The sequence below is a fragment of the Hevea brasiliensis genome, chromosome 3, assembly GCF_030052815.1.
Source record: "Hevea brasiliensis isolate MT/VB/25A 57/8 chromosome 3, ASM3005281v1, whole genome shotgun sequence".
Lineage (NCBI taxonomy): Eukaryota > Viridiplantae > Streptophyta > Magnoliopsida > Malpighiales > Euphorbiaceae > Hevea > Hevea brasiliensis.
Window position 1 is genome coordinate 116,216,273 of NC_079495.1, and position 11,447 is coordinate 116,227,719.

At 37.9% G+C, this 11,447-nt stretch overlaps 1 non-coding gene across 1 annotated transcript; it reads left to right on the forward strand.

Moving 5' to 3' along the window:
- The first annotated feature begins 11,104 nt into the window (after positions 1 to 11,104).
- On the forward strand, positions 11,105 to 11,211 carry LOC131178832 (small nucleolar RNA R71). Its single transcript, XR_009147840.1, has one exon. It is a non-coding gene; the product is annotated as a small nucleolar RNA R71 (small nucleolar RNA).
- Positions 11,212 to 11,447: the final 236 nt, after the last annotated feature.

An 11,447-nucleotide genomic window follows, 5' to 3' on the forward strand; every position in this document is an offset into this window, starting at 1 on the left:
TACAAGATATATTGAGTTTAAATGGAAATAAAGCTTTAATCTAAGCTAAGAAACAAGAAACTAAACACTAGAAATGTAGGAAAAATGTAAGAAAAGAAAGAAATCTCCAAATCTGATTGGAAATGGAGTGGGAGATGATTGTGTCTCTTCAGCTGCTGCCTCCCCTATTCCTTTTCTTCCTCTACTTGCTTCCCCCCTTTCTAAAATGGGAATGGGGCTATATATAGCATTTTCTGACATGGAGCCCTAAAATGGTGTGTTTTAGGAGGGATTTTCTGAGGGAATCTTCTGCCAGCTCATTAGTGAAACCTTTGTGGGACTGCATAAGTGGACTGCATAAGTTATGCAGTCCCTTATGCGCTGATCAAGCTTCTGGTTCACTTATGCGAAACTGCATGACTTGGCGCATAGGTTATGCACAATTCCGTGAGAGTGCATAAGGGAGGCGTGAATTTGCATAAGCCATGCACTCTCTTTATGCATCATTCGGCAGGTATTGGAACAGTGATTTTTCTCCTTATGCAGATCTGCATAGCTTATGCGGCAAGTTATGCACAGTTTGGTCAATGCATATTTCAGCTTGAAAACTTGTTTTTGACATCTTTGGCTGTAGAAGTCACTCCTCAATGGCAAAAATTCTCTTCAGTCCTTCAAAAACACCATTTTTCCTACAAAACAAAGTAAAAATTACAAATTAATGAAAAATTGATAACTATGAAAAACTAACTAAATAACTAATGAAATTGGCTAAAAATGACTAATAATAAAATAAAATGACTATGCAAAATGTATGCATCAAATACCCCCAAACTCAAGCTTTTGCTTGTCCTCAAGCAAACTTTAAAATGTGATGCAAAAATTTTTTAGGAGTGCCTTATCCAAAGAGCTATGAAAATCACCTATTAAAGTAACTTAACACACCTTCAGCCATACCAGCAATCCATATACCCATCCTTCAAAATGCAAAGAATTTAATGCTTATCCAAGCTTTCACCGCTTAGCCATCAAGTCAATTATCATTCAAAATCCCCAAACCAACCAATCAAAAGAGAGAGTCATGCTCAAAAGGAATTCTAGGACAATCAATAGGCAAAGTGTCTCTATATAGAATGATGGAATTAAATGAATGAATAGATAATTTTTCCAATCCCATAGGCAAATTCCCTACTCTTATCTCCACTAATGTAGCAAGTACTATCAAGAGATCAAAGGTCTTTTTAGGGATGTAATGGGGCCATGGGGTTCAAAATGAGGCTAAGAAGAAAAATGGGTAAAAATGGTTCAAAGCATGAGAATATTTTCAATTTTGAAACATAAGGTACACTTCTTATTTTATTATATTTTTTTTCTCTTCTTTTTTTATATTTATATGGGGGAGAGAAATACACAATGAGGATTGTCAAGTGCTAGCATAGTTTACAAAACATATAAAAATGGAGGGACATTTTGATACTTTAACTTGTATTTTGCATTTTCTTTTGATGATTGTCCCTAAAATTTGCCACCCCCAAACTCATTTCTTTTAATACTTTGGGTGGATTTCTTTCATTTTGAATGATAATAGTGAAAAGCACATATACTAGCACTTTTACAAGATGACAAGCATTTCTTCTCCCTTTTATTGTATTTTTTTCTTTTCTTTATATATATATATATATATATACCTAATGTTGTAAATAATTATTCTCATGAAAAGGGTTGGAGTGTTTGGTTCATTGGCTAGGTAACAATAAGGATTTCAAGAAAAATTAGAGATAAAAAGGCTCAAAGGGATTTGCAAGGGTCAATTTTAATTAGGAAAAGGGCCAAAGGTTTAAAATGAGAAGGTTTAAATCAAAGAATGCCTAATCATCTCTCTTTTCAAGTACAAGCTGGTATTTCGCCTTGAAAGGTTTAGAAAATTTGTTCTAGGATTGGTGAGACATCATTTGACTACCTTATATCCAATAACTCCCTCTAAACACTTCCATCTCCAAATGACTAGTTGGGTGGCTTTTTGGCTAAGAAGATATAGGCAAAGGATAGACACTTCAAAACCTTGCACCTCTTAGAAAACTTTCAATCCACAAACCCAACTAAAGGGTGAGTCAAATCACTCTCATAGGCAGCTTTTCAATACTCAAGGGATTTGGCAAAAAATTTTAATGCATGATGCATGATTCCTAAAAACGAGTAATGCATTAACTAAATGGAGGAAATCTATTTGTCTATTTGTGTGCAATGTGTAGAATTCGAAGTTGTGTATAATGTGTGTGTAAATGTGTAATGTATATGTATGTATGGATGTATATATAAAATATTTACAGTATATGTAAATGGAATGGGATGAGATGCTCTTATGCTTAAAATGTGAAAAATGAAGCAAAAATCAAAATGTGCACCCCCAAACTCAAAATTAGACATTGCCCTCAATGTCTCAAGCAGTATATAACCAAACTCAAAGTAAGTAATATTTACCAGGAATTGTGAAAGTTAAGAGCAAAAAGAAAGAGGTACCTGGTATGGAGCAGATGAGAATTCAAGATATAAAGGGATGCATAAAAAGTTGCACAGGTTATGCAGAGTAAAGTGCTGTCCAGAACAGGTACATAAGTAGGGTGCATAAGCCGTGCGGTTCTGCATGAGTGGCAATAAGGACTGCATAGGCTATGCAGAACATTTGCATGAGGGGATTCACAGCCTATGCAGTTCTTGCATGAGTGGCATAGAGGACTGCACAGGCTATGCAAAATATTTGCATAAGGGAATTCACAGCCTGTGCAGTATATTCAAAAGCTGCTGCATGATGATGAGCAAGGGAAAATGTACAACCAGCAGTAGAAGCATGCAAATATATACAGAGTATGGACAAATATGCACAAAAGGGCAATAAGTGCAATGAAAATCAAAGAAAACTAATGTAATAGCTATCCAATAAAACTTCAAGAAAAACAGAATTCAAAACAAACTAATTCAAAACAAACAAACATAATTCAAAACAAACTACAATTGTTTGAACATATTTACAAAGAAAAAGTCCTACAAGTTTGAACAAAAGTAAAACAGAAACTAATCTAGTTCTATTGTTTTGCCCTTGTCCATTGATGTTGCTAAGGGGCTGGTTGCATCTGGCTGCTGTCGAAATGATGGTGCTGGAGGAGGTGATGGAGGTGGAGGTGGCATTCCCAGAAAGATCATGAGCTACTTCATCATCTCCTTCAATTCTTTTTGCTTATCTCTGGTTTCCATGACAAGGTCAAATAGGTGATCATGACGATCCTTGAGGGTATCAAGATCAGTGTCAAGCTTCCTATCCACAAAGTATATATCATCACTAAGCCTTTCAAGATAGGTGAATAAGGCTTTAGTGTTGAATGCAGGAGGGGCTGTGGATGAGGAGGGTTCAACTGTAGGAGGTGTGGACTGTGCAGAAGCTGTTGGGGTGTCCTATGCAGATTGAGGGGGTGGGGTAGGTTCAGTAGAGTGCTGTGGGACTGATGGGACAGGTTGGGCTTCTGGTTGTGCAATGGGTTCAGTTTCTGTTGCTGGTTGTGCAATGTCAGAATGTGGCAGGTTGAATCCTGTTTTGGATAGGTGTGTAGCATCAAAATATAAGGTGTCTACAAGTGCTGGTATTGGATGCTCTTCAGGATTAAAACCAAAATGCTTGGCTATGACAGTTATGAGCCCACCCAAGACAATGTCACCTATGGATTTGGTGGCAATATGCAACACATGCTCACAAAAGAAGTAACCAGGAGAAACCTTGACCTTGTGAAAGGCACCATAACATAAATAATTCAAATTTCCCCACAGCACCAGAACTAGTCCCTCTGCCTAAGATAGTGCTAGCAATCAGTCTATGAATAAACCTAAGTGCAGGGTCAAGTATTTGAGAGGTTTTTGATCTGCCAGCAGAAAAAGTCTGAGGTTGGTTTGTGATAATTCTCCAAAATTGAGCAGCATTCCAAATACCTTTGTTTGCTACCTCTACCCCTGTATATGGCACTCTAAATAGCCCATCAATTGCAAAACCAAGAATGCTATGAAATTGGTCCAATGATAACTCTCTATTTTGCCCCAAACATCTAAATTTCATAGTTGGCTTAAAATCTACATCATGCAATTTCAGGGTGGCAGAGAATGAGGAAATAAATTCCAAAACTAAAGCTGGATAAACAATTTCTTGCTTGTGCACAAATTCCATCCAACCCATACCATCAAGATAGGCAACCACATTGTCAAATAAACCCAGTGATTGGAGAGAGTCTACAGAAATATACCTAGTGGGTTGCACCCTCCTTTCTTTAAGTCTCTTAAAGGTTGCCTTGTGAGTTGTATCCTGAAGGGGCCATGGTAATTTTGATACCTGGGATGCTACTGATGTTTGCTTTTTGCTGGAAGAGGGTGTGGAGGCTAAAGTTTTTGGATTTTTGGGTGGAGGCTCTGACCTTGGGGTGGTGGGTGGTTCTTTGCGTTTTGAGAGAGGAGGTACAGAAGCAATGGGTCGCGTAGATTTCGACCTAATTTTCCGCTTGTAGGTGGTTGTGGAAGGTGGTGGGGGTGTCTCTTGTGGAGGGGAATTGGGGTTGGGAGGTCGCATTGACAATGGCGAAACTTGGAGAGGAGAAGTTTGAGGGGAATGGGGAGGCGACTCCATGGTTCCCGATGGTGAAGATGGAGTAGGTGAGGGAGGAAAGAAAAATGCAAGAAGAGATTAGGGTTAAGGCGGCGGAAATAGGCGTGGAGAAGAAGGGAGAGAGATAATGCCGGAATAAGTGGGAGTGAATAGACGGTCGTGAACAGAAAAGACGGGAGGTGGGAAAAATGGGAGCCGAAGAAAATTTTGGATTTGGTTGTGTAAGACTGCATAAGGGGATTAATGGGTGTGCATAACTTATGCACCCTGCTTATGCACCTCTCGGCAGGTTTTGGAATTTTGGGTTGGTGGTCATGCAGAAGTGCATAAGTCATGCACTCTGCTTATGCACCTTTCGGTGGGTTTTGATTTTCAGGGTTTGTGGTTATGCAGAATTGCATAAGTCATGCACCCTCCTTATGCAGGTCTCGGCAAGTTTTGGGATTCAGAGTTTTCGGTCATGCAAAAGTGCATAAGTTATGCACTCTGCTTATACACCTCTCGAAAAGTTTTGGGTTTTGGGGAGTGTGGTCATGCGGAAGTGCATAAGTCATGCACTCTGTTTATGCACCTCTCGGCAAGTTTTGAAATTCAGAGTCTTTGGTCATGCAGAAGTGCATAAGTTATGCGCCCTCCTTATGCAGATTTCGGCAGAGAGAGAAAATGCAGGATTTGAAGTCATGCAGAAATGCATAAGTTATGCACCATGCTTATGCAAGTCTTGGCAGGTTTGAAATTTGACAAAATGTGGCTATGCAGAGTTGCATAAGCTATGCACTACCTTATGCAGTTTTCAACAGAGGTGAAAATGGCAAGAATTTTGGTTATGCAGGATTGCATAAGCTATGCAATTACTTATGCACAATTCAACAAAATTGAGAGAACAAATGAAAATGAATTGCAAGTGTGAAAAATACCTTAGAATGAAGAAATATAATTCCATGAAGCATAAACCATGAGAAATTTTCACCAAAAACACATCAATATATACAAAGTCCATTAAAATTTCATCACACAAGCTTGTAAAAATGGATCCTGCATAAAAGGCCTTTGTGAACTATGCCATTTCAACTCAAATTCTGCAAATCAACCTTTAGCACATAAAACTCCATAAAATCTGCATAAAGTTGCGTCTATCCACAAATGAGAAATGACTCCCCAATTTATGCCAAGAAAATGCAGCATATCTACCTTGAATCTTACAACCCAAATAAGTTCAAAACTGCAAAAATAACTCACCACCATATTAACATTATAAGCACAAATATTTAAAAGTTACACACCAAACCTCACCAAGAACATAAGTAATCTGTTGCAGACCCTTCCTTGCTGTAAAATGTCATTTTTCCTCTGCATAAACCAGATAACAACCCCTGCATAGGTTATGCAGTAAAAATCAATCAATTTGTAGGAGATTTAAAGAACATAATTTCAGGTTAAGGGTCACTCCACAGCAGTTCACAACCTTCCTCCATTGAAATACATCTACAAGGGACAAGATTCAACAATGTCAAAAATTGAATTTAGGGAGATTTAAGATAAAAACAAAAGCAATGAAAGTAAAAGTAAATCAGCAAAAGCAAAATAAAAGGACTTGGGATGCCTCCCAAGAGGGCTAATTTATAGTCCTTAGCTGGACTTTTCATGCACTTCACTGAAAAGAGGTGAGGGATTGGAGAGCTTGTAACAGCTTGCTCCTTTTATTGGGTCTCCAGTTATGTAATGTTTCAATCTATGCCCATTGACCTTAAAATTCCCAGATTTTTCACTCCAAATTTCAATTGCTCCATAAGGGAAAACCTTAGAAACTCTATATGGACCAGTCTACCTTGATTTAAGTTTTCCAGGGAACAATTTCAATCTTGAGTTGAACAATAAAACTAGATCACCCTCTTTGAATTCCTTTTTCCTAAGATGCTTATCATGCCAAACTTTGGTTCTTTCTTTGTATATACGGGCACTTTCATAAGCATCCATCCTCAGTTCTTCAAGCTCATTGAGTTGCAATAGTCTCTTTTCACCAGCTTGCTTAAGATCAAAATTCAAGGTCTGAATGGCCCAATATACTCTATGTTCTAGCTCCACAGGTAAATGACAAGACTTACCATACACCAACCTAAAGGGAGTAGTTCCTATAGGGGTTTTGTAAGCAGTCCTATATGCCCATAAAGCATCATCTAGTTTGATAGACCAATCTTTTCGAGAATTGTTCACTATTTTTTCCAAGATATGTTTGAGCTCTCTGTTAGAAATTTCAACTTATCCTGAAGTTTGAGGGTGGTATGGGGTAGCTATCTTGTGCACTACACCATACTTCCTCATTAAGCTCTCAAATTGCTTATTACAAAAATGTGAACCACCATCACTAATTACAGCCCTAGGAGCTCCAAATCTACTCAAAACAAATTTCTTCAAGAATTTCACTACCACTCTAGCATCATTAGTTGGAGTTGCAATAGCTTCCACCCACTTTGATACATAGTCAACCCCAACTAAGATGTATCTATTACCATATGAAGGAGGGAATGGCCCCATAAAATCTATTCCCCAAACATCGAATAATTCCACTTCAAGAATATCATTTAGGGGCATTTGATCTCTTTTTGACAAATTTCCACTACTTTGACATTTATCACATTCTAACACAAATTTCCTCACATCCTTAAAAAGATTTGGCCAAAAGAAACCAGCTTGTAAAATTTTACTAGCTGTTTTGGAGATTCCAAAATGTCCTCCATAATCAGAAGCATGGCAATGATGCATAATACTCTGTGTCTCCTCATCAGGAATACATCTTCTTATTAAACCATCACAGCATCTCCTAAAGAGTAAAGGATCATCCCATCTATAAAATTTTACCTCATGCAAAAACTTTTTCTTTTGTTGCCATGTCATTCCTAGAGGTAAAACTCCACAAGATAGATAATTCACAAAGTCTGCATACCAAGGTAGTTTAGCAACAAGAGAGAAAAGTTGTTCATCCAAGAAAAACTCATCAATAGGGACTTCATCCATTTCTTCATCATCCAATTTCAACCTACTCAGATTATCTGCAACTACATTTTCAGCTCCCTTTTTATCTCTAATCTCCAAATCAAACTCTTGTAGCATCAGTATCCACATAATGAGCCTAGGTTTAGCCTCTTTTTTACGGAGCAAATACCTGATGGCTGCATGATCTGAAAATATAACCACCTTTGAGTCAATAATGTAAGGTCTGAACTTTTCCAATGCAAAGACAATTGCTAAAAATTCCTTTTCAGTTGTTACATAATTTGTTTGAGCCTCATCCAGTGTTCTACTAGCATAATAAATAGCATAAGCCTTTTTGTCCTTTCTTTGACCAAGAATAGCTCCAATTGCATAGTTGCTAGCATCACACATAATTTCTAAAGGTAGGCTCCAATCAGGTGGTTGCATGATTGGTGCAGTGATAAGAGCTTGCTTCAACCTGCAAAAGGCATCAAAACACTCTTGGTCAAATACAAATGGCATGTCATGACTTAACAAATTAGACAAAGGTTTGGCTATTTTAGAAAAATCCTTGATAAAGCATTTGTAGAACGCGGCATGTCCTAGAAAACTTTGAATTCCCTTAACATTGGTAGGAGGAGCCATCTTCTCTATTACTTCAACCTTAGCTTTATCAACCTCTATTCCTCCGTTAGACACCAGATGTCCAAGCACTATCCCTTCCTGAACCATGAAATGACACTTTTCCCAGTTTAACACAAGGTCAGTATCTGCACATCGCTGCAAAACTTTATAAAGGTTAGCCAAGCATATGTCAAATGAAGATCCATAAGCAGAAAAATCGTCCATAAAAACCTCCATTATGTCTTCAATGAAATCTGAGAAGATTGCCATCATGCACCTTTGAAAAGTGGCTGGTGCATTACACAACCCAAATGGCATCCTCCTATAAGCAAAGGTTCCATATGGACAAGTAAAAGTGGTTTTCTCTTGATCATTTGGATGGATAGGGATTTGAAAAAAACCTGAGTATCCATCTAAATAGCAAAAATAAGAATGCCTAGCCAGTCTTTCTAACATTTGATCAATGAAGGGAAGTGGAAAATGATCTTTTCTAGTGGCAACATTTAGTTTTCTGTAATCTATGCACATTCGCCAACTAGTCACTGTTCTGGTGGGAATTAATTCATTATTTTCATTTTTGACCACTGTCATTCCACCCTTTTTTGGGACAACATGTACTGGGCTCACCCAAGTACTGTCTGAGATAGGATATATGATCCCTGCATCAAGCAACTTCAAAATTTCCTTTTTAACAACTTCTTTCATATTTGGGTTCAACCTCCTCTGATGTTCAATAGATGGCTTACAATTTTCTTCCAAAATAATTCTATGCATGCAAAAGTGTGGGCTTATTCCCTTAATGTCATCTATGGTTTATCCTAAAACTTTTCTAAATTGCCTCAACACTCTTAACAACTTATCAACCTCTAAAGTACTCAAGTTTGCATTTACAATTACTGGATAAGTGTTATTAGTGCCAAGAAATTCATACCTGAGCTGAGAAGGAAGTTGCTTAAGTTCTACCTTAGGTGCATCTTCTTCCTTGAATGATGGTTGCTTAGATTCGACTATTTCCTTTTGTGTGAGTTGAAAAACTAGAGCAGAAATGAATGGTGGACTACCCTCTAAATGTTGAGCATATGCAGCCACATGAGGGTTGTCATAGTCTATGCCTCCTCCATGAACCAAACAATTTTCAAGTGGATCTTCTGGATATTTCTTTCTGAAGTGTTCTTCAACCAGCTCATCAATGATATCAATTCTCAAACAAGTATAAGCTTCAGAATGATGCTTCTTCATAGTGTTATTAATATTGAAAACTAATTGATCTTCACCAACTCTAAGAGTTAATTTTTCTCCCTTAACATCAATCAATGCTCCTGCTGTAGCTAGAAAGGGTCTTCCCAAGATAATTGGAATATTAGAATCTTCCTCCATGTCCAAAATGACAAAGTCAACAGGTATATAGAACTTCCCAACCTTCAGAGGCACATTCTCCAAAATCCCTTCAGGATACTTAATTGATCTGTCAGCTAACTGAAGAGAAATGTGGGTTGGCTTAAGATCTCCCATATTGAGCTTCTCATAAATGGAGAGGGGCATAAGGCTAACACTAGCCCCTAAATCACATAAAGCTTTTGTAGAACATGATTCCCCAATGTGGCATGGAATTGAAAAACTCCCTTGATCCTTGAGCTTTGGAGGAAGTTTCCTTTGGAGGATAGCACTACATTCTTCTGTCAAAGCTACAGTCTCATGGTCTTCAAGTTTCCTCTTGTTTGAGAGAATTTCTTTTAAGAATTTTGCATAAGAGGGCATTTGTGAAAGAGCATCAATAAAAGGCACATTTATGTATAACTTCTTCAAAACCTCTAAGAACTTCCCAAATTGCTTATCAAGCTTGGCTTTTTGGAATCTTTGTGGAAAGGGAAGTTGTGGCTTGTAAGGCTCTGGAGGTATATACTTCTCTTCCTTCTCATCAATTTTCTCTTTACATTTTTCTGCACTCTCTTGTCTTTCACTCTCTTGTTTCTTTCTCTCATCACTTTCTTTCTCATTTTCTCTCTTCTCACTATTTTCACTCTTCTCATCATTTACAACTTTCCCACTTCTTAAAGTAATAGCTTGACACTGCTCTCTTGGGTTTTTTGGTTGACTTGGAAGTTTTCCAAAAGACTTGGTACTTGAGGAAGATGCTTGTTGTGTAATCTGATTTTCCAGCATTCTGTTATGTGTTTGCATCTGTTCTAGCCTTGCTTTCATCTCTCTCATCTCCTCATCATGCTTAGTTTGGTTAGCAAGAATCTGTTGCAATAAAGCTTCAGTGGTGGAACTTTGTTCTTCTTTGCTTTGGTGGAGGATTCATATTTTATCTGAAAATTAGGCAATGGTTGCCTATTTTGCTGATATGGAATTCCTTGTTGCTGTTGTGGTTGAAAATTCTGATTTGGAACTTGACTTTGCTGATTTCCCCATGAAAAGTTGGGATGATTTCTCCAGGTTGGATTATAAGTTTGAGAGTAAGGATTCCCCATTTGCTTATTTCCATAATTACCAACATATGCTGCTTGCTCTCCATAGTCTACTCCACAGCTGGTAGTTCCTTCTGCATAAGCAACTTGTTGTGAACTCCCAGATGATGATGATGAACTAACCAACATGCTTAAATCTTCCATCTTCTTAGCCAAGACATTTGTAAGTGCATCAAACTTTGCATTAATCATGTTGAATGGATCAAGATCATACATTCCAGCAGCTTGCCTCTTCTGAGTTGGAGCTGGTCCTCTTGGACTACTCCAAAGATGAGTATTCTTTGCAATTTTCTCCAATAGCTCATAAGCTTCATCTTCATGCTTCATAATAAATTCTCCTCCTGTTTGAGCATCAATGATTCCTCTGATAGCAGGAGTGACATTTGTGTAAAAATTCTGGTTTATCATCCATTTAGGAATGGCATGATGTGGGCATTGTCTCTCTAATTCCTTCCATCTCATCCATGATTCATAGAGAGTTTCATCTTCTCTTGGTCTGAAAGCTGTCATTTGATTCCTCAGTTCTTGAGTTTTTCCAGGTGGAAAATATTGTGCAAGAAATGCATCAGTGAGTTCCTCCCAATTTGTAATGGAGTTGTGTGGTAAAGAATCAAGCCAATCCAATGCTCTATCTTTCAAAGAGAATGGGAATAGCTTCAGTCTTGCTGCATCATCAGACGCTCCAGGTTGTTTTTGCATATCACAGATCATAGCAAACTTCTTCAGATGTGTGTGTGGATTTTCAGAAGGATGTCCCCCAA